Source organism: Hemiscyllium ocellatum, chromosome 40 (genome assembly GCF_020745735.1).
Source record: "Hemiscyllium ocellatum isolate sHemOce1 chromosome 40, sHemOce1.pat.X.cur, whole genome shotgun sequence".
In the NCBI taxonomy this organism is placed as follows: Eukaryota; Metazoa; Chordata; class Chondrichthyes; order Orectolobiformes; family Hemiscylliidae; genus Hemiscyllium; species Hemiscyllium ocellatum.
In genome coordinates this window covers 11,020,651-11,045,300 of record NC_083440.1, presented here as the reverse complement: position 1 = coordinate 11,045,300, position 24,650 = coordinate 11,020,651, and positions in this window count along the sequence as shown.

Below are 24,650 nucleotides of genomic sequence, written 5' to 3'. Positions count from 1 at the left end.
AGGGATTTGGGCCAAATACTGGCAATTGGGACGAGATTAAATTAGGATAATCTGGTGGGCATTCGGCATAAAGTGCATATATCAAACACCTTCTTCACCATCCTCTCTCCCTGCGACTCTATTTTCAAGGAAGTATGAGCCTACACTGCAAGGTCTCTTTGTTCAGCAACACTCCCCAGGACCTAACCGTTAAGTGCATCAGTCCTGCACTGATGTGCTTTATCAAAATGCAGCACCTCCCATTTATCTAAATTCAACTCCATCTGTCACTCCTTGGCCCTTCAGCCCTGCTGATCAAGGTGTCATTGTACTCTGCAGTAACCTTCTTGGCTGACCACTACACTACCCATGGGGGATGTGTGATGGGATGAATGCCCTAATGCTGCTCCTGTATCTAATGGTCCTGTGGATCCTCCTTCAGAACCGACAGCAGCTCAGAAAAGGTGGTATAAATACTGATGAGAGGGGATGGTGCTAAAGGAATCAGGAGCTGAATGGAGATGGAAAGAGAGAAAAAAGAGAGAAATACCAAAGTATTGTTGATGGTCAGCCAGGGATGAATAGAAACCAGCTGGGTCTTAAACGAGGTGGCTGTGCTGGAAGGAAGTAATGTTATTTCAAGACCTGGGATCGTGAGGGTTGGAAAAGGTAACGGAAGAAGGTGCTCACACTCTAAATCTGTTTAACTCAATATTGAGGCCTGAAGGCTGTCGGTACCAATTGGAAAAGGAGTTGCTGTTCTTCCAGCTGGTGCTGAGCTTCACTGGAGCACTGAAGTAAGCCTGAGAAAAGCATGGTGGCCAGGGAACAGGTTGGGGTGTTGAAGTGGCAGGCAACAGGAGCCTTAAGGTCATTATTATGAACAGAACGTTGGTGTTCTGCAAAACGGTCACTCAGTCTACATTTCATCCCCCTGTGTAAAGGAGACCTCATTGTGACCATCCAATACAATATCCCAGATTGAGTGATGTGCAGGAAAATCACTGCTTCACCTGGAAGGTGTTTGTCTGGAGCCTTAGATAGTGAGGACAGTTGAAGGTAACAGGTGGGTGTTACACTGTGGGGTTGTAATATAACGTGCCATGATGATGTCGGGAGGTGTTGGAAATGGGGGAGTGGATCAGGGTGTCCCAAAGGGAAGACTCCCTGTGGAAACTTGACAGGCCGAGGAATTGAAGGGGAGTATGTATATGTGGTGGCAACCCACTGGAATGTTGGAAATAACGGGAAATGATCCTATCAATGTGGAGGCTGGTGGGGGAGGGAGAAAGAACCGGGGAGCAAGAAGGGGTGGCAGGCTACATACTGTGATGTGCTTATCACCTTCTGGAGAAAAACTAATAAAATGGAAAATAGATAGAGTCATTCTTAACTTTCACTGATTATTCAATTACAGTGACATAAGACTTGCTTCATAAACTGTGTGCTGAAAGCACTTTATACTTCAGCTCTCTGTGCAGTGATTAATGTTTCCTGCTTATATAATTTACACCTATTGATTACCTTCCTTACACTGTTATTTAGATTTATTTGGACGACTACTCTGTGTTCATTTTGAACTCTCAGAATCTTAAACAGACTGCAATTGTTTTATACGTTTTATACGTTTTAAAGTTGTCAAATAGATCTTCGTGGTTGATGTGAGAACTGTTTTCCAAGAGATCTACGTTACACCATATTCACAACGTGGCCCTCAGTTAAGTAAAGCACACTATTCTCGATCCTCCGGAACCGTGTGTGATGGCAAATGTTGCTTCGAGACAAGATTAAACATCACTTCGGAGGGATGGTCGGATCTGGAGCTTTCTGCCTCAGACGATGGTCAAGGCACATTCATTGAAAAATGCCTATGGTGGCGGAAGGTAAATTCATGATCGGTAAGGCATAGAAGGTTACCAGGGACAGACAGAAATGTAAAATGTGGATTGAGACAGAACAATCACAATCCTATTGGATGATTGAGCATGGCTTGAAGGATGAATGACCTACTTCAGCTTCTTGTTTGAATGTTAATGTCTGTTATTTTCTTATTTTCCAAGCTACATTCCCCAAATACATCCTTTAGAAATCAGATATTGGCCTTTCACTTTTTTGTTCAAACATGTCTTCAGAAATTCTTGCTATCTGTTGTTAGATTTCCAATGGTATTGTGGTTCCTCTTCCTTCTACATCATTTTGAGTCTGACATTTTTGGTATACTACCTGTTTTTCCATTATTCCTACTCTTTTTTTTTCATTGTTCCTAACTTTTTAATCAATGTTTTCAATGTTTCACTTCCTCAGTTCACTTTGATAATTATTCCCTTGCATCCTTTTGTACTTATTAAAATGCACTTCTGGAGAGCATTCCGAAAAATCTTCTTCAATGTCAGACACTGCCTCTACTAACTTGACACAAAACCGGATTTCCAAATTCTCTTTGTTTTTATGCCCTCACAATTGCCCCAATAACGCTGGAATCACCATGTTTAGATTCACTCAACTTCCCATCAAATCTGATGTGAGACTTTGTTATGGTCACTTTTAACTAAAGTTGCCTTCAAGTTGATCTCATGAACAATCCTGTGTCTTTGCAATAATCCTAGCCCTGGTATTGCCTGCTCTCCCGTTAGTATTAGAGTATGACACTCCTAGAAACTGTCTTGAAAACACATCACAAACCGTCATCTGGAATTTCTCAAAATAAAGAACATTTCTTTTCTGAAGAGAAACAAATGAAGTGTGGATGCTAGAGATCGGTAACAAACAAAAACACAAATTGCAGGAGAAACTCGGCTGATCTGGTGGCCCCTGTAATACAATAATAAAGATTTACTCTGTTTTCCCTCGATCAGTGCTATCAGATCTAAATGAAATTCACCAGTGTCATCCAGTGTATACAAGAATGAAAACCATCCGTGATTATGCCAAGCCTTTCGCAATATCGCCATTACTTCGCCCTAACCATCCCTGCTACAATTAATTAATGCCAAAGCATCTTTATCCCATAATTCTAAACAACTTGTTCCTTTTACTCTTTCTCATCTCTAACCAAACAGTTACTGCACCTTGGTCTTTATGCTAAAGTTTTCTCTCCATCGTATGAAAGTCATCCGTAATTTAACAGTTACACCCACCCATCTTTCTCCAAGCTTCCCATATCTCACAGATTCTTGGTAGTTTCGCATATTTCGGTATCAGTGTTTGTCATCTTGGAACCAGGGCTGAGTAATGGATGCCATTTCATAATTATTCCATGTTTTAAATTGCTGATGTAAGTTAAACTATCTTCCTAGTGAAAAATAAACATGATGTTGAACATCTATTTCTAGCGATCAAAAGTCCTGAAATACTCCTATTTTTCAAATCAAGGTATTACAAACTTTATTACACACCCATGGAACTGTACTATTTTCATTTAACGTGACATGTGCAGAACAGATGACTTGACTCTATTTACTTAATGCTTGTAACTGACACTAATTATGATTTCATCATTGGTTGCCTGGAGAATCAAAATATCTATAAATAAATGGTTATTTTCATTGCCTTGGTTGTGCAGCAGCTAGAAGGCTAATCTTTAAAAGAATACTTCAAACACTAGAAGATGGGGCAACCAGTCATTCTGCTGATAAAAGGCATTTATTACCCAATACTTGTGGCGATTGGAATTCCTGGTAAGCATTTCTAAGTCATTTGTTCTTTGCCACTTGTTGTATAACATAAAAAGATATAATTTTATGAACAAAGCATTTAAACGTTATCAAACTCCACTCTCTTTCTTCTTACAGCAAACACCTTGACAATTGTGATTCTTTGCAGGGGTAACTGCAGCCTTTCCAAGTGTATCTCCGTCTATATGTTGGCCATGGCAACAGCAGATCTCCTGCTCATGATCAACAATGTGCTGTTATACCATATCATCAGTTATAATTTTCCCCTGTCGTTTCTGTCAATCACTTTAATATGTAAGTTACTTCTGTATGTAGCACCTGTCGCAATCGATTTGTCCATTTGGTTCAACGTTTCCTTCACATTTGACCGATTTGTAGTGATCTGCTGGCAAAGGTTTAAGACGAGGTATTGCACCAAGAGAACTGCGGTTTTGGTTATTACAACTCTCTTTGGTGTGATTGTGTTAAAGAACATTCCCATCTTATTTGCCTATGAACACCAGCGAGTAATTCACAAGCTGCAGTGGGGGTGCCAGACACGTGTAGCATTTTTCTCCTCACCCCGAGGGACTACGTTTGCCTGGTTTCACACTGTGTGGGTCATCTGGCTTCCCTTTACATTAATCGCCTTGTTCAATTCTATGACAATCAAACATGTCTTGATCGGCAGCAGAGCACGGAGCAGTCTCCGAGGTACCCACAGTGAGAATCATCGAGATCCAGAGATGGAGAACCGAAAGAAATCCATCATTTTCCTCTTTGCTGTATCAGGCTCTTTCTTACTGCTGTGGATGACAGCGGTGATTAGTTTTGCAATAACTAGAATGGTCAACAGCACTTACTACCGAGGGGACCGCACAAACCCTGGGTATATCGCCACCGAAACTGGAACCATGCTAAAATGTTTGAGCTCCTGCCCAAACACTTTTATTTATGCTGCAACACAAAGGAAGTTCAGAGAGGAGCTGAAGAAAGTGTTGAATTCTCCATTGTTTCTGATTTTAAGAGTCATCCAAAACCGAGCAAATTCAAAGTAGCCTCTATTTGGACTATTGGGTCTCAGTTTTGGTTCCCTTGCCGATCTGGATTGGAACCATATTTTCTTTAATCTGATAGTAATCTGATGAATTCCAACACTGCAATCCGACCTCTCTCATATATCAATGTAATGCGGGGTCTCCTTGAGCATTGCTATGAATCTCCGTGACTCTTCGTTCCTTAGTCCAACACTGAGACCCACTGGAGCATGAGAAATGCTCAGGGAGAGCACTATTGCCACAATGGTAGTGTCCCTGCCTCTGAGCCATGTGAAAATACTGTCACATTCAGAGTTATTTTGTACAGGCTTTTTTTGTAGAGAAGTTGCAAGGCAGACATGTGGAGCTATCTGTAAGAAAATAAATAATTTTTGAGGCCTTGGGGCTGTGTTCTTTGATGATAATGTTGGAACAATGGAAGCACCTGGGCATAGCCAGCTCGCATAGAGCAGCCTTTCTGCTCTTATTTCGTGTTTAGGTTTAGCATTAAGAAAAAGGTATTGGGTATTAAAAGCTTCGGTATCTTCAGTGATCATCTCCAGGCTGCTGCATTCTCTGAATTCTCTCTCCTGTTTTCTTTGCCTCCTGGATTAGAGAACTGTATGAGAATTCTTGTCCGAATTTTTCTTTTTTACTAAGACATGTGTTTATGGGATTGTTGCTATACTGGAACCATATTGTTACTGTACCTATTGTTCCGCGATGCTTTCCAATCATTAAGCTGTTCTAAATTCCGCTTTCCTTTGTTAATAGTTTAACAGCAGTGTTTAACTAAATCGTTTTTCTGAACATGGAGGCTTTTGACCAGTTGCATCGCATTTGGAAAAGCATATTTCACATCTACCTTTAAAATGGGAAAACATGAGGCTCTTGGCTTCTTTCTTAAAATAGTTTGAACGGGCTTGGTCTGGTCTGGTCCAAAAACAGCCAGGAGACCCCAGGTTTCCATTTGTACCTGCTACAGGGGTGAGTCATCCTGTTTCAAGAGTCATTCATTTGGGAAAATATTTACACTATGCTTCAGAGGCTTGGGTTCAACAATAATTATAAAAGCCTTCAGGGCAAAGCTCGTGGTTTGATGTATCCTTCTGTAGCGAGCTTCACTTTGAAACAATTTAGTTTCTATGGAGCTCTTCAGTACCCTCTACCAGGGTTCATGTGCACAGTCAGACATTGAGTGCCAATCTGCATTGAGTGTCACAATAGTTCTGTATAATGAGACCATTGTTCTCCCATCTGAAAGAGATAATCGCTCATCAGCTTTCACCTGATGTTAAGAAGGTGGTGCTTCCATGGTGACCTCATCCGATGTTAATGTCATCATTCCACATCACAGACCAGCCATTCAGCCAACTGAGCTAACCAACCCCTGAGCAGTGTGTACAGTCGACAAGATGCGCTGTAGAAATTCGATAACAATCAGTATCTTAACAGCATCTTCCAAATCCATGGCCAATTCCATCTAGTAATACAGGCTTGGTGGTGGGGGAAGCAGAAAACAAATGGGAACACCACCGCCCGCAATTTCCCCTCCAAGACATCCTGAATTGGAAACGATATTGTGTCACTGTCGTTGAGTGGCAGTGGAATACATGAAACAAGAATCACCTTGCAGCGATAACATTTATCAGACAAAACAAAAGACCAACCATAAGGTCAGGTTTCGGAGTGAAACCTTTGCACTGGGGCTTGGAATGAATTGGTTAAGTATCACATGTTTTGTGTTTCGAGGTTCTGTACGATCAGCAAATTCTGCTGCAGTAGTTGCTATTAATTCCCAGGTACTGTTTATAACATGCATGAGAAAAAGGACCCTCTTGTAGTGCAGTGTTAACGTTCATATTCTAAAGCCAAGAGGCCTGGCTTCAAGTCTCACCCTATCCCAGGTGGTATGTAATTGAATCCCTGCAGTGTGGAAACAGGCTATTTAGCCCATACCAAATCGCCAAAGAGCATCCCTACCAGACCAACATCCTGCTATATCCCCGTAACCCTATATTTCCCTCAGCTAACCTACAGAATTTGCACATCTCTGGACACTACGGAGTAATTACAGATGATCAATTCACCGGACCAGCGCACATTTGAACTCTGGAAGGAAACTAGAGCATTCAGATGAAACCCAGACTCCACACAGACAGCCAACCGGGTGTGGGATCAGTTTCAGGTCACTGGCGCTGTGAGGCAGAAGTGCTAACCACTGAGTCACTGTGCTACCCATCTCTAAACCAGTTGGTCAGAAAAATAAGTTCAATGAGAAGAATGATAAGTTGCAAACATCCAGTAAATCACCAAGCTCTGAAAATGCAACACTGCAAGGTTACACATTCCTGGAAGAGGAAAATTTGAATTCAACAAACCCTCATTAATTTTAAAAAAACGTCAGCATAATAATGAGCATTATCAATTTTTGTTAAACTATCCCAATAATGTCCTTCAGTCTGATTAAGATAAGGGCCTATGGATTTCGAGGCATGGTAACAGCCTGAATAGACGATTGGCCGTCTTGCAGATAGCAGCGAGTGGGCATAAAAAGGTCTTTCTCAGGATGGCAGCCGGTGACACGTGGTGGTCCACAGGGGTCAGTGTTGAGATTACAACGTCTCACTTTCTCCATTAACAGTATAGACGGAGGAACTGTGGGCATTCTGGCTGAGTTTATAGATGACACAGAGATAGGCAGAGAGACTGGTTAGGAGAGTGGGCAAAGAAGTGGCAGATGGAATAGTTTGTGGAAATGTGTGATGTCATGCACTTTGGTAGGAAGAATCGAGACATCAACTATTTTCGAAATGTTGAGAAAATTCTAAAATCTGACGTGCAAAAGGATTTGAGAGTTCTAGATCAGGTTTCGCTTATGCTAAATGAGCAGGTTGTGTCGGAAGTAAGGAATGCAAATGCAATGTTGTCATTTACCTGGAGAGAACGAGAATATAAAAACAAGGATGTACTTCTGAGGCTTCATGAGTCTCGGGTCTGACCACAGTTACAGTATTGTGAGGAATGTTGGCCTCTACAACTCAGGTAGAATGTATTTACTGTGGAGCGGTCCACGAGAATGATCCCAAGAATTAAAGGTCTAACATATGAGGAACGTTTGAGGATTCTGGGTGTAACTCAGGCCGGTGATGGGGAGGGGGCGGGCTGGTGGGGGGCTGCAGGGGGGTTTAGAAGGGCGAGAGGGGCTCTAATTGAAACTTCCATGATAGTGAATGGCCTGGAGAAAGTGGATATTTGGAAGATTATTCCCTTGGCAAGAGAAACGAGACCGGAGGGCATCACCTTCGAGTAAAGGGAAAACCCTTCAGAACTGAGAGACGGAGAAACATCTTCAGCCAGTGAGTGGTGAATTCATTGCCATAGAAAGCCGTGGAGGCCAGCCCGCTGAGTATATTTTAAACAGAGCTCGGTAAGTTCTTGATTGTCAAGAAGATCAAAGGTTACAGAGAGAAAGCAGGAAAATTAAGTTGAAAAATCTAAGCCATTATTGAATGGCTCAGCTGTATTGATGGGCTGAATGGCCTAAATTCTGCTCCGATGTAATATGGTCTTAGTGAACACATCTGCAGGTCTTATATGGTCTGGCCTTCGTATGTCTCCAGACACAAAGCAATGTGGCTGAATCTAATTTGTCAACTGACTACAACATTTAATTGTAATTGTAATAAACTCGTTGAGTTAACTGGTATCAAATGAGACTCCGAGATTGATCCTGAAAGTCCCTCATAAAGAAATATCAGGACCTTTGCCAATGTTGGGAGAACTGTCCTACAGACATAACACAGATTAGCCTGCTATATCCATGAACTCTGAATCCTATGTGACTGGTCTGTTAGCAGAGACCACCATTCCTGGGTATGTTCTCACCCAGTGCCAGGGATGAGCCTCCAGAGGTGAAGCTATCCCTGTGGAATCGGGATTGAGCTGCCCAGCGATTCCTCTTTGTGGACACGGAAAATATCATGGGCAAGGAGACCTTGTGCTTCATCTCCGGGGACATCTGGGAGTTTTCTGTTCAGATATAACCTCCCTTTTTCGATATTTTACTGCAAGTCCTGGTTGCAGCAGTTGGGTCATCCAAGGCTATGATACTGGAGGAAGGCCAGGCTGCAGCAGTGTGGTAAGCGCCAGGCTGCAGCAGTGGTGTCAGGTCCAGGCATCTGCAGTTGCATCGGGTGCATTCTGCTGCAGTGGTGCCAGGCCCAGGCTGCAGCAATGCGGTCAGGCCCTGGCTGCAGCAATGGGGTCAGGCCAAGGCTACAGCAGTGGAGTCAGGTCCAGACTGCAGCAGTGGAGTCAGGCCCAGGCTACAGCAGTGGGGTCAGGCCCAGGCTGTAGCGGTGGAGTCAGGCACAGGCTGCAGCAGTGGATTCAGACCCAGGCAGCAGCAGTGGGGTCAGGTCCAGTCTGCAGCAGTGGAGTCAGGTCCAGGCTACAGGAGTGGGGTCAGGCCCAGTCTGCAGCAATGGTGATGGTGACTGCTTTGCACAGCTGAATACAGCCCAATAAAAGAAAAGACTCCCAGAAACACAAAAATATAACACAACTGATTTCTTCCCCACAGTACACTGGCTGTGGCTAGCCAGCTTGGAGTCTGTCCACAGCTGACAAGATTGCATGACTATAAACATTTTTTTTTCATTTTTTTTGTAAATCCCCACACTATTGCCAAACAGCGGTAGAGTTTATTTATTCCCAGTGCCCATGTTGTGTGTATGCAGGTGTAGGACACAGTGAATAACAATGAGTGCATCAGTCTTTATTCATGACCCACCACGAGGAAGTGAATGGCCAGTGACAAGCAGTGCCCTTCACATCAAAGTGAAATGCTGGGTGACCAAGGAAGGGAAGAGGACGGCAGGTACTGAATAAAAATAGGGTTGGAAGGGGAAATACTACATTCCACTCCCTGTGTTGTCCACCACTCCCTGAGCAGTGCAAGGGTGTTCGTAGATACCCTCTGCTCTATCTCGAGGGAGACCGACCAGTCAACACCACAGTCTAAGCAACCTCCCCAGGAAGTACAAACCTGCACCGAATCCATTTCGCTCCCCTCCGTTCACGGTCCCAGAGGATCCTTTCACAACTGACAGAAAATTCACCTGTACCTCCATCGATGTCATCTACTTTATCCCTTGAATCCCACTTGGTTTCCTCTACATCAGGGAGACAAGATTCGTACTTGTGAATCGTTTCAGAGAACATTTCTGGGATGCCTGCACTAAACAACTCCACTGCCCTGTGGCTACGTGTTCACTCATCCCATTTTGAAGGATTTTGTTGCTGCCCTGTTTAAATGTCAAAATACACCAGCTGACCAAGTGAAAAAATTACTTACTGAATGGTACAACTGCACGGACGACAGGTTTAAATTTGTTTCCCGTTTTTTCATTGGCCTCTCATCACCAAATTCATTGAAACAGTTTGGATTTTACTGTGGAGATCTACACTCTGAAACAGTTTCAAATGTATCAGATCGGCTGAACGAAAACTTCAATAGTTATGTGCAGAAGCTGGAAAGTGAGAGAAACCAAAACGGTCTCCTTGAAATATTGTATTGTCTCCTTGAATTTGGAGATGCCACACTGCTAAAAGATGTCCTGACTCCAATGAAGAAATTACGATTCACAAAGTGCCCTCTTAAAATCTTTGACTTAGTGGTTGTGTCAAAAGCCTTAATGATGGTTCAGGAGATTGAGGAGCTGGATCTGGACAGTTGTGCGATAGGAAATGAGGGCATCCACCAGCTGGAGTCAGTGCTACATAAATGTGAGGTACTCAGGTAATGCAACACCATTATTTAAAAACATTGTAACATCAACGGGATGGAGCAGTCCCTGATGCAATGTCTATAAATAACTCATGTCACATTAATCAAGACAGGATCTTGTCATACCATTCATGGAATCATGATGACATGAAATCACTAAACATAACCAAACCATTGGTATAATACCACCTCGTGCAATGATTTGTCAGTAAACAGATCTTATGAATGCAAAATCTGAATACACACTGAAAAGACGTTTTGCTTCTTTGATTTCATCACTCAAATAGTCTCCCGTTTTGCACATTACCCATATCTGTAGAGTTATAGAGGCGGACAATAAAACAGTACTATCTTTGGAAGATGTGCATGTGTGATGCCAAAGTGTATAACTCTGTTCCCAGTGATGCTGGGTAATGGGATGAAAATAATGAGGGGGTTGTTTATGGGATAGTTTCAACCACACACTTTGTGATTAGAAAATAGCACCAGATGGCATTATTTGGTTAGACATGACAAGACTTTGATTCCCTTGTGGTCATGTTTGAACAGTCATCAGAACAGGAGTAGACCATTCGGCCACTTGAGCCTGTTCTGCCATTCATTGGCTGATCCGTGTCCGAACTCCACAGAGCTGCCTTTGGCCCATATTCATTAGTACCTCCGTTCAACAAAAATATCCGTAACCCCAATTTAAAATCAATAACTAATCCACTGCCATTTGTGGAATAATGTTACAAAACTCTTCCAGCCTTTGTGTGTAGAAATTATTCCTCACCTCTTTCTTGAACAGTCTGGGTCCTAATTCTCAGATTACATCTTGCTCTTGAATACTCTTATCAGCGAAAATCTTATCCTGGAATTCTTTTTTATTCCCTGAGCACCAACCTCTCGGCCATTAAAACATCTGAAAAGAAGCGAGACTCCTAATAAAATGCCAATGGTAAAGCGCAACTAAACCTTCACTTCATACCATTAAAAACCCATCGGGATTGCTTGCTGTTCCCTTTTATTCTCTGGCTTGGCTTTGAATATTCTTCTGTCCTTTCAATGTGATTAACTTTGTTCCGTCATCCATTCTGGAGCGCATTATGCATCTAATTTTTCTTACGTGTCGCACATTCGACTTCCGAATATCAGAAATACAATTGATTGAAGGGTCTGTACCTTCTGAGGCTCAGTAATGTTTTCATAACAAAACAAATAGATACAAGCCTGAAAACTAAATCAAATTTCACTTCACTTTTTCCGATCCTGCATCTCCAAAACACCAGTAACAAAAGAGACCTGTGAACATGTCCAATCCTAATAATTTTCCCTATGTATTACTTCTTTTTATTTTTGTCAGACTCAACATAAATAACCTGGGTGATATGGGAGTGACACATCTCTCTGCCATTCTAAAGTATTTAAATTGCAAAATACAGACATTGTGGAAAGTAATTAGTATATCAAGGAATACAAGTAATTTATCCACAGAAATTTGAATGTACATTTTAGTAATTATCAGCAAATGTTACACTTCCATCTCTACTATTCTGGTACCAATTTAGACATAAGAACTGCTGATAAAACAACAATTACAATGAACTTGTAAGTTTAATGTGATTGCTTGCAAGTTTGTCTTTATTTTGACATTTTCATCTCTGAATATAACTGGGAATGTAATTTGTGTTTTTCCTTCAATCAACGCAATTTAAAATCGAATAATCTCACAGATTTTTGCGTGGAAATCTAAATGTCTGCTCTTCGTGAAAATACTGTACTGTTAAAAGTGGACATCAGCAATGATGACCTAAATGGTGACCATGCCAACAGCCTGACAGATCAATCTGTTCCTGCACTATCCCAGTTCATTCAGAATCACACAAATGACTGAAATCAAGTGAGTTTCTAATTTAAATGTTCTTCTTCCATAATTTATATGCTTTGATTTGCAGAATAAGCAAAGGTCGAAGAGAGCCCCAACAGTGAGGAAGCAAGCTGTTCAGCCCAGCAAGTCCACACCAACGCTCCGAAGAGTATCCCATCGAGACCCATTTCCCTACACGATAGCTCGGTATTGATCCCAATTATTGAATCTAACCTCCAAATCCCTGAACACTATCGGTGATTTAGCATGGCGAATTCACCTGAACCTGTACATTTTTGGATTGTGGAAGGAAGCCTAAGAACCTTGAGCAAATCTACAGAAACACAAGGAGAATGTGGAAACTCCACACAGACAGTCTCCGAGGCTGGAATCGAGCCCGGGTCTTTGACCCTGTGAGGTAGCAGTACTAAGCACTGAGCCACTGTGCTGCCCTGATGATTTGATTTTTAAGAAGTGTAATCGCCTCAGACAACAGTAAATGAAGGCTACCAGGTGTTTTGCAAGCTTAAAATAAAGGCTGAGAAAACATTCTCAGACAGCTCTGTCAACGCAAAGAGTTTTTCACAAGCACACGCACAATACCAATTTAAACTTAATTCTTGATCCTTCACTAGCATACAATCAGTCTCACATATAGTTACCCTACCAAATGGGTCTCAATCAGATTGGGATATCAGGGCAGCATTAACGTGTTGGAGAGAATGGTCTGTTTCCATGTTGGCTAACTCTTTGACTCGAAATCACAGTTAGGAAATCTCAATAGCTGTATGCTCACCAGTTGGGTGTCTCTTATTGATAAATACAATAGTTTTCAAAAGTGCAGTTCAAAATTCAATTTAAAAATGTAATGTCTTAAGCATCATCATTATGAGAAGCTACTCCTTATTGATAATTATTGCGATTTATTTTTCAGCTTGAAGAACAATCTGTTATCTGAGGAAGGACTGAAGAGTTTGCAGTGGATTCATACTTCAAATGATTTAACTGTAATAACAGAATGAAGAAAGGGTGAATAAATTATTTTCTCATGATTTGTTTCGCATTGTGGGGGCTGCTCATTAGAATCAGTTCAGTTATGGAACTGCATTTCGGGACTTCTACCCCAGACTGGAAATAGCCTCGGATTGTGTCAGGGGAAGAGATAGAAAGTCAACCATCTCACTGCCTCCTTTCTCAGTCCTTGGATCCCGAACAAACCCGACAGAAATTCATCAAATCTGTTGCTCCTTTTAAAATATCGATACTCTGTCCTCACTGTTCAATAATCCACTTCCTGTCTTTGTGGAACATAATTCCAACTTGGTGTTCACTTGATTGAGCACTTGTGTTCATTCAGGAAACATGACAAGAACAGCCCAATAGTGTCACATTGTCATTCTCCATTCCACCCTCACTCTGATCTGTCTGCTCTCAGTCTTTGAAGGCTCAAACACATTTCACGTTTTATTTTCAGCTCTTTGCAATGTGTTGGGGTGACATTGAGGGCCAGCATGTTATCATGTGGTAACTCCTCCCACTGGGGCAACTGGTGCTGGAAGACTTTCCATGGTAAGACAGAGGCATTGGGAGCTCTAGTGGGAGTGGCATTGATCATTTCTTTGAGCCAGGAGACCTGCGGTCCAGGCCCAACTGCTCTAGCTTGTGTAATAACATCTCTGATCAGACTGACTGAAAATTTGTGGATATAAGAACCAAGAGGCACAGCCACTAGTTAGCAGCTTGATATTCTGAGAAGTTAAAATGTGAGCTGGCGGTGACAAAAAACCTTATTCTCCAATTTATGTTTCAGGGACAAGAATATTAAGACAAGTGCTAACTCCAGAAATGAACTGGATTTATTTCCAAGGAGGGAGGGGCTTACTCGGTGGCATATACAAAGACCAGCAATTATCATCGAGTAATATAGAGGCAGAGCATCGAGACAGTCCCTTCCACCCAACTCGTCCATGCCGACCAGATATCCCAAGCTAACGAAGTGCCCTTTGTCAGTACTTGTCTCATACCCCTCTCAACCTTTCCTGTTCATATAGCCTTGCAGACACCTTTGAAACAATGCAATTGTACCAGCCTCTACCACATCCTCTGGCAGCTCATTCCATTCACGTACCACCCTCTACGTGAAAAAGTTGCCCCTTAGGTCCCTTCTATAACTTTCCCTTCTCACCCTAAACCTGTGTCCTGTAGTTCTGAACAACACACTCACCCCAGGGAAAAGACTACTTTTCCTATTCATGCCCCCTTATAAACCTGTATCAGGAAACCCCTCAGCCTACAATTCTCCAGGAAAAACAGCCCCAGCCTGTTCAGCCTCTCCCTAGAGCACAAATCCTCCAACCCTGGCAAAATCCTTGTAAATCTTTTCTGAACTCTTTCAAGTTTCACAACATCTTTTCGACAGGAATGAGACCAGAATTGCACACAATATTCCAACAGTGGTCTGTACATTCTGTACAGTCACAAAATGATCTCCTTACTCCGTTACTCAATACTCTGTCCAATAAAGGAAAACATACCAAACGCCTTTTTCCCGATCCTTTCTACCTACGACTCTACTTTCAAGGAGCTATGAACCTGATAGCAACAACAGTAAGATTGTATAATCTAATAACTTTATAAACCCTGACACCAGCTGAACAGCAAAATAGCTTCAGGATCTGTTTGTGAAATACAAATTTAGTATGTTCAGCTAAAACCAGAATGCAATCTCCTCTTCAAGCCTTGGAACAAGAATCTGTAGTCTACGTTTAGAAACCTGACTTGCACATGATTATCATGTGGCCAGCCTGCATGTTTTCTGCTAAAGAGTTTCATAACATGTACTATAGTCAGTAATCTTAGTACTCAAGTGTTAAGTTCACATTAAAATATGTATTATTTAAACATTTACTTAGACTTTGATAAATTTGTTAGGCTAACTATTTTTGTTTGGATATTACATGATGTTTTGTGGTTCACCCTCTACTCTTTCCCAAAAGCCCAATTACTGATATTGCATAATTTTCTAATACACCAAGTTGCATGAGAACTGCGTTATAGAACTACCTGTAAAGGAAAGCATTTATTTGGAAGCACTAGCTTCCAGAGCACTGCTCCTTCATCCAGTAGCTGTGGAGCTGGACCATAAGACAATATGTAACAAAAAAGATGAGTGTCATGACGAACACTTCCAAATAACCCTGTTGGACTATAACCTGGCATTGCATGTTTTAACTTTGTCCACTAATCCCAGTTCAACACCAGCTCCTCCCAATGTGTAAGTAGACCAAAACAGCACATTTCTCCTTTGGTTGTTTTTGTCCAGACCGGGAGGATTTGCAACACATGCCTGTCGTTTACTCCAGTCCACATGGGGAACACACCCACAAACGCAGTCACTGCTGCTGAGTCCATGTGGTTGCCTGCTTGTTTTGTTTGATTCGATTAATTATGTTGTGTCAGATGTGATTTATTCCAGTAGTGGGGAAAAAGCAGGAGGGTTACATCCATCATTGGTTCAATGTGACATGCACTGGAGGGACGTTCTGACTCTTATTACAAATGTAAGTGACTGAGAGGCTGACATGGTCAGCTCAACTTTAAGAGAAGCATATCATTAAGCAGAGGGCCTCAGTCATGACTTGTATTGTGGGATCGAGTTATTCACAGGTTTGTTCGGATTGATGTCACTGCCTGGTCTGAAACTGTCTCCTCATTTAGAATATGGGGTCTCTGGGTTGTAATGATAAGGCTCCAATTGGCTGTTGTCATTCGTCCTTTAGGAACAGGTTTAGCAGGTGCACAGGCGATTTCAGTTTCTCCGTCAACACTGTTGTAATATTGTGTTCTACAGTCGGATGTATCAAACATGACAACCTACTTAAGTCCATGTGTTGCTCAATCATAATTATTACCAACTATAATTATAAATGATTGATTCTCGGGAGGATTGAAGCATCTATAAACACAGGTTTCTCCATTAACCAGAAGCATAGAGCTAACATAGAATTATCTCGTCCTCATAAAATGGGACAGTCAGTTATTCTGTTGATAAAAACAACTTACTACCCGATTGTGGCTGCCTTTGGTATTCCTGGTGAGCGTTTTGAATTCACTGTTGCCCGTATCATAACTAATGCTAATTAATAGATTTTTTTAAACAAGATATTTGAGTAATTGTGCTTCTATTTCTCTATTTCTACAGCAAACCTGATGACAATTGTGATTCTTTTCAAAGGAAACTGTGGCCTTTCCAAGTGCATCTCTGTCTACATGGTAGCCATGGCAACAGCAGATCTACTGGTGATGCTCATCAATGTAATGCTATATCACATTTTCACCTTTCATTTTCCATTTTCATTGTTGGGCCTAACTCCCATTTGCAAGCTAATTTTATATTTAACCTCCGTTACCATCGACTTGTCCGTTTGGTTCACCGTCAGCTTCACATTTGACAGGTTTGTAATTATCTGCTGCCAAAAGTTTAGAACAAGCCATTGCACCCAGAAAACTGCAGTGACCGTTACAGTAACATTCTGTGTCATGATGGGTATAAAGAACATTCCATTTCTCTTTGCATTTGAACCTCAGAAAATCATCAACAAAGTGCAGTGGGGTTGCAGGACAAGGGAAAGCTTCTTCTCTTCACCACCAGGAGCAGCCTACGTCTGGTTTCATGTTGCCTGGGTCGTCTGGCTTCCTTTTATATTCATCATACTGTTTAACTCTCTGACAATCAGGCGGATCTTGGTCGGCAGCAGAGTCCGGAGTGGACTGAGAGGGACACGTGGGAAGAATCATCAAGACCTCGAGATAGAGAACCGAAAACATTCCATCCTTTTTCTCTTTGCCGTATCAGGCAGCTTCATCCTGCTGTGGCTGATGGCAGTTGTTAGTTTTGCAATATCTGGATTAATTAACACCTCTTATTACCGAGGTGATCGCACCAATCCGAGATACATCGCCAGTGAGGCTGGAAATATGCTGAAGTTTTTGAGTTCCTGCCCTAACACTTGCATTTATGCAGCAACCCAGAGGAAATTCAGGGAGGAACTGAAGGAAGCATTTAAACATTTATGGGGACTGCGTTTTAAGACTTTTTCTAAACTGAAGACATGCAAACTTTGATTCTTTTTGTAAGTTTAGACTGCAGTTTCAGTTTAGTTTCTGAATGAAGCTGGGTCTCTCTCTGTCTTTCACAATAACATGCACATGGATGGCAGTGAGTTGGAGGGGTGCCTAGTTTACGTTATTATATTTTACATCAGGATTAAACCTCACACAACATCGTAGGCCAAAGTGTCTGTTCTTTTCTTTGTTCTATTTTCTATTAACTTTAACACTGGAATTTCACAGATACACTGATAAGTTTTGTCCTTTTTAAACACTTCTTGTCTAAAATGTCAATGACTCGCCACAGTGTATTCTACTGTCGCTCTGCAGTGATTGTATTTCTCAGCCACAATTCACGCAGACAACAGAGATTATTCTGCTACAGGCTGTGCATTGTACATTATCAGTTTATAATGAAGGTGGGTTTGTAAGAAAGACTTTGCCTTCGTTATTTGATGAACAAATAGTTCGTTGTTAATCCTGTTACCATGGTATTTCTACTCAATGAGTGTCCCTTGAAAACGTGATTGAATCATAGAACCATTCAGTACAGAGGAGGACTTTGAGCCAATTAAGCCTGTCCCTGCCAAAATGATACGACTTCCTCCCCTCAGCCCACAGTCCCACTTTAGGCCAATTACCTTGAATATTGTCACATGTAATGATATATCATCCAAGTTCTTATTAAAGGTTGTGAGTTTCCCGGCCTCCCAGGCAGCCAATTCCAGTTCCCCTGAACCCTTTGAAGGAAAAGGTTTTCCCTCAAATCCGCTCTAAACCTCTTGGCTTTCACTTTGAAACGATGTCCTCTTGTTTTTGATCTGCAATGAAGGGGACCAACTGGTTTCTCTCCACTGTTCATGTGTCACTCCTCCTTATGCACTTCTGCTCCAAACCTTCCTTGCTTCAAAAAACGAAAAAAACAACTGATGTTTCCTATCTGGTCACTGAAATGCTCCATCCTAGATGACGTCCTGGTGAATCTCCTCTGCACCTTGCCGGTTCAATCACACCCCTCCGATAGTATTGTGACTGGAGATCCACAAAGTACTCCAGCTGTGCCCGAACCAACGTTCTATGCAGCTCCAAAATGATCTCCCTGTTCTTATAATCGATGTACCCTGCCTGATGAAAGCAAGGGTCCTGGATGTGTCCTGAACTACGTACTTCAGGGCAAAAGGAGAAACAGAATCACAAGAGATCATTAAGGTAGGATTTCCATGGAAATGCTGTTACAATAGGAATGTTGGTGAAGTGAACCAAAGACATCCAGATGTTCAAGTGAAGTTTATGTATTAGCCCCAAATGAAGCAGATCATCAGCATGGTGTCAACCATTGAGCGTCACTCACTCAAAAACAATTTTGTCCTGTTTGAACATTTTTCTTTCTGTGTTATTTTAGTGAGGGAAATTCAAACTGACACAGATCCCATTTGTACATCACTCGGTCAAGTGAAGAAGTTAGCTCATGAGATGTTAGTCAAGTGAATTGGCCATGCTGAATTTCCAATCTTGTTAGGTACATCAGGAGAGGGAAGTTGGACTGGGTGGGTTACTCTTGAGAAGGTCGGTGTGGACTGAATTGGCAAAAGGGATCCTTTCCACACTGCAGGGAATCTAATCTAATTTGATCACATAACCGACTATTAAGGAAGGGAGGGAAGTAGAGAGAAAACAGCAATTTATCGACTAGTTAGCTGGACACTGGTCGGAGGTAATAAGTACTCATCCAATACAAAAGATGCAGCAGCAGAGCATTTGAAGATGAGCTAGGATCAGGCAGAGCCAACACGGAATAACAAAGGGGTTTTCGTGTTTGACAAATCTCATAATTTTTTTCAGGATGTCATAAGTCGATTGGATAAAGAGAGCCAACGGATTTTCAAAGGCTTTTGATAGGCTCCTGTATTTGAACTCAATATGCAATACTAATGCCCATGCAGTTGTAGGTAATGCATTGAGAAGGATAGAGGACCAGTTTTCAGATGGGAAATGAAGAGTGGGATTGCACAAAACGTCGATTTTCCAGCTCCTCGGAAGCTGGCTAATCTGCTGTGCTTTTCCAGCATTCCTCAAATCTTAACTCTTATCTCCGTTATCTGCAGTGGCCTCTTTCACTGAATAAATGTGGCTTTTTTGAGTGAGGTACTAGAGGGCTCAGTGCTGGGACTCCAGCTGGTCCCAATATATAAAGGAACAATTTAGGTGAGAAAACTGTATTTTCTCTCCATGTTTACGGATGACACGAAACTGTGTGGGAGGGTGAGCTCGAATCCCTACAGTATGGAAACGGGCCCTTCGGCCCAACAAGTCCACACCAACTCTCTGAAAAGTTACCCATCCAGACATATTGCCCTACTACTCTACAATTTCACCAGAATAATGCAACTAACCTGCATACCCCTGAACACTGTAGGGAATTTAGCATTGGACAATTCTCCGAAAATGTACATCATTGGATTGTGGGTGGAAACCAGAGCACCCAGATTAAACCATGCAGATGCGGGGAGAATGGACAAACTTCACACAGACAGTCTCTGAGGCGGGAAGCGAACCTCTGTCCCTGGTACTGTGGGACAGCAGTGCGAACTACTGAGCAGCTGTGAGGAGGATCTAGGAATGTTTCAGTGCAATTTGGATAGGCTGAACGAGTGGGCAAATGGATGAAGTATAACGCAAAGAAAAGTGGCACCAGACGTAGTGCGCCAGTTGCAGGATGCTCAGGTGTGCAGTGGGACCCCGCCCGCGCTCACCCTAGCCCGGACGGAATTTTACATTGGCCCCAAGGACCCGTACTTCACACGGGAGCCTTTTTCCCACAATCTGAGCGGCCGCCTGGATTTTAGTTGTGTCCCTTTTAAGGACGTAAAAGGCGGGCCCTATATCGACTGCTACTGCGCACCGTCCACCTCTTCTCCCTCATCCACCGTCCGGACGCGCGTTAGCGTGCCCACTTGTCACCGGGCAGTAGGTATCTCCAGTGGAGGGCTCTCTAAGCGAGATTCCTCCCCCTTTCTCGGTGATCTGGGGTGGAGTGTGCTGCACACAGCTGTAGCCTGAAACCGCAGATTGCAGTGGTTCACGGACTCCCAGCACAACTGCTTGTTCTGTGGTGCTGTGGAGTCCGTGGACCACGTGTATATTGGGTGTGGGCCTTTGCACTCCCTTTTTGTTTTTCTCAAAAACCTCCTGCTCTGCTTTTGGTTGCACTTCAATCCCACGCTCCTGATCTTCGGGCACCCGGTACGGAGGAGGGAGGGCAGGTCGCAACACCTCCTCGTGGGTTTGCTCCTGGGCCTGGCCAACCTGGCCATAACTGGTCCAGGCAGCGGGCCGTGGAGGAGGTTGTTAGGGCAAACTGCCTTCCCCTCTTCTGCGGTTACCTTGGAGCCCGGTTCTCTCTGGAAAAGGAGCACGTGGTGTCCACCAACACCCTGGAGTTGTTCAGGGAGAGGTGGGCGCAGCAGGGCTTGGAGTGCAGTATTTCGCTCTCCAACTCTATTTTGATTTAATCCCTGCCCTCCCCTTCACTATTTGATCACACAGCATTGCCCTTTGATGCGAAGGGCAATGCTTGTCATTGGCCATTTGGGTGTTTCCTTTCTTCCTGGTGGTGGAAATTTGAATAAAGATTTGTGCACTTATTGCCTCTTACTGTGTTTTATACCTGCACACTACATGGGTGTTGGGGGAAAAATGAGCACTACCGCAGTTAGGCAGTAGTGTGGAGATTTAAGAAAAAAAAAGACAAGAGTGTCAGATGTTCGGTTCCCTCTAAATAAATACAAGCAGAGAAGAAGGTAAATGGTACGTTGTCTTCATAGACAGAGAGCGTTTTGAAAACTTGAAGGTGACGAGTTTGTGGAGGGGAGTGATGGTTATGGGTGCAGAAGGGAGTGAGTGTTATGGATGGTTAGGGGAGTGAGGCCTATGGGCGGTGATGGGAGTGAGGGTTATGGGTGGTGATGGGAGTGAGGGCTAAGGGTGGTGATGGGAATGAGGGTTATGGGTGGTGATGGGAGTGAGGGTGATGTGTGGTGATGGGAGTGAGGGTTATATGTGGTGATGGGAGTGAGGGTATGGGTGGTGATGGGAGTGAGTGTTATGTGTGGTGTTGGGAGTGAGGGTTATGGGTGGTGCTGGAAGTGAGGGTGATGTGTGTTGATGGGAGTGAGGGTTATGGGTGGTGATGGGGGTGGAGGGTTACGTGTGATGATTGGAGTGAGGGTTATGGGTGGTGACGGAAGTGAGGGCGATGGGTGGCGATAGGAGTTTGGTTATGGGTAGTGATGGGAGCGAGAGTTATCAGTGAGGGGAGTGAGGTAGTTATAGAGCAGAGCGAATGTTATGGATGAGAGGGTGGGAAGTTTTGACGGGAGAGCTGGTTACGGATGTGCATATGGGAGTTGGTTCGGACACTGTTGGAAATTTGCATGACATTCTGGTCTCCTTCCTATCTTAAAGATGTTGTGAAACTTGAAAGGGTTCAGAGAAGATTTACAAGGATGTTGCCAGCGTGGGGGGATCTGAACTGCAAGGGGGAGGCTGAACAGGGTGGGGCGCTTTTCCCTGGAGCGTCGGAGGCTGAGGGGTGACCTTATAGAGGTTTACAAAATTATGAGAGGCGTGGATAGGATAAGTAGACAAAATATTTTCCCTGGTGTTGGGGAGTCCAGACCTAGATGGCATAGGGTTAGGGTGAGAATGCAAAGATATAAAAGAGACCTAAGGGGCGACTTTTTCACTCAGAGGGTGGTACGTGTATGGAATGACCTGCCAGAGGATGTTTTGGAGGCTGGTACAATTGCAACATTTAAGAGGCATTTGGGTGGGAATATGAATAGGAAGGGTTTGGATGGATATGGTCGGGTGTTGGCAATGGGACTAGATTGGGTTGCGATATCTGGTTGGCATGGAAGGGTTGTACTGAAGGGTGTGTTTCCATGCTGTGCATCTCTATGACTCTATGATTATGTGGAGTGCGCGTTATGGAGGGGGTTGGGAGTGAGGATCTTTGGTGGTGTGAGGGTAATGAAGAGAGATTGAGTGAAGATTATTGAGGGGAGTGAGGGTTATGGAGGGGGATGGCGGTGAGTATGATGGAGTGGAATGGGAGTGTATGTTGTGGAGGAGAATGGGAGTGAGGATTTTTGAGGAGAGTAAGAGTTCTTGAACACTTCTCCCAGAAATCTCCGTCTTTATTCTGTCTGTGGGTTACAATGGGCCAAAAGTTGAACTGTGTCAGCCAAACAAATACTGGGGCTACAAGAGAACGTCAGACAATTGGTGTCCTGCAACAAGGCACAAATCCGAAATGTGATAGACTGTTCCCACTTTCCTGGATGCGTATGTCTCCAATAACACACAAGATGCTTCACACCATCCAGGATACGTCAGCATGCTAAACTAGCATATCCACAAGCATATCCCTGCACTGCTGCAGCAGTGTGTGCCATCTACGAGATGCATTGCAGAGGTTTGCCAAGGCTGCTCAGACAGTACCTTCCAATTCCACCAACAATTCATGTGAAAACGAACAAATGAAGCAGACGATGGAATGCCACCATTTGCAAATTCCCTTCAAATTACTCGCCATCCTGACTTTGAAATATGTTCGAGTTCTTTCAATGTTGTTGGAATACTCTCCCCAAAAACATTGTGTGTGCGCTAACACTGGCTTGGCTGCAGCAGGTCAAGAAGGCATTTCAACCACATTCAGGGACTACTAGGGACTGCCAATAAATGCTGGTTTAGCCAGTGAAGTCCATTTCAATGAATGAATAAAAAATAGAGCTTATAATTATTGGCATTTGACCTTCAATGATATTGCCAAAAATATTTCCAAAATGCAAGCACTTGGTGATAGCCTTTGACCAGGAGATTTCAACGTTGAATTTCTGTTGCAAGTAACTCTTAATTCCTCAAGGCTCTGTCCACTATTTTAAAGGTGCAAATATGTAGGCTTCTGGTACACTGTCTTCATATTCTCATGTTATCAACGGTGCTATCAAGCAGTACCTGGTCAGTAATAACCTGCTCAGTGACACCCCAGTGGTGTCCTTGGAGACATGGGTGTTTTAATAAAAAAAATGTATTTACACAATGTTGTTTTTCACTGTATCCTGCACCTGCACACACACAGCACCGTTACTGGGGGTGGGGGACAGGGAAGGGATGAGGGAAAATGGTGCTACTGATAATAAAGAGAAAAATTTTAATCAGGAGATTAGAATTTCCACAGTGGAAAAATGATCACAAGACTAAAAAGCTGAAACTGGAAATATATTGCTGTTTCTTGACTGTCGCTGTGTCAAAATCCTTAAATACCCTCCCTAGGGGGGCACTGTGCGTCAAACTACAGCTGGTAGACTGCAGCAGTTCAAGAAGGCAGGTCTCCCCGACCTTCTCAAGTGCAACGAGAGACAGGAAATAAATGGTGGCACAACTAATGCCTACGAGTGAATAAAATAAAACATTGGTGGTTATGCAGATTACGTCTCCTCGAAGATAAATGCTTTCAACGGAGCCCTGCTATATTCCGCCCCCACCCCCCACCCCTCCCCGCAGGGAGAGATTCATTTCAACCAAACCAAACACCTTAAAACATTTGCCTGGCACCAGTAAATTTTAATACAATTGAAGAATTTTTTCAAAATATCTGTTTGTTACATTTAACTCCTATTTATTTAGCATCCCATGAAAAGATTACATACAGATTACTTTCCTTTATAATCAAAAAAGCCCAAGGTCTATGCAAACGTTTGCAAAAATATAATTCCTTATGTATTCCATTATTCTAAATCTTGAATAAATTCACTGTATTCCATCAATATTTCTGTTCTCATAACTTACTACAGCACAAGGCCATCCTGTTTGAGAACTACCAACAACTTATTCAAGCAATGACTACTTTTTTGTAAAGCAATCCACTAGGTGAAACACTTGTGCCAAACTAGTTTAATTTTGAAGTGTCCTTTCATTCCATTATTTGTTTTATTACTGTGAGATCAATCCTCACTCTCTGGGTCACACCTCGCTTTGTCGAACTGAGATTGTCCCAGAGTTAAAGATAATGTATATAACTGGTTTTTTTTCCAGACCACCCTGTTATCCAGGAGATCCTTTGAAAAGTTAGGCCCTGAATTTTCCCAGGCACTGGAAAGTTGATAACAGTTGTTCAGGATGTCTGGAGAATGAGATTGAGTGGAAAGAGGGGAGACTGTAAGAATCAG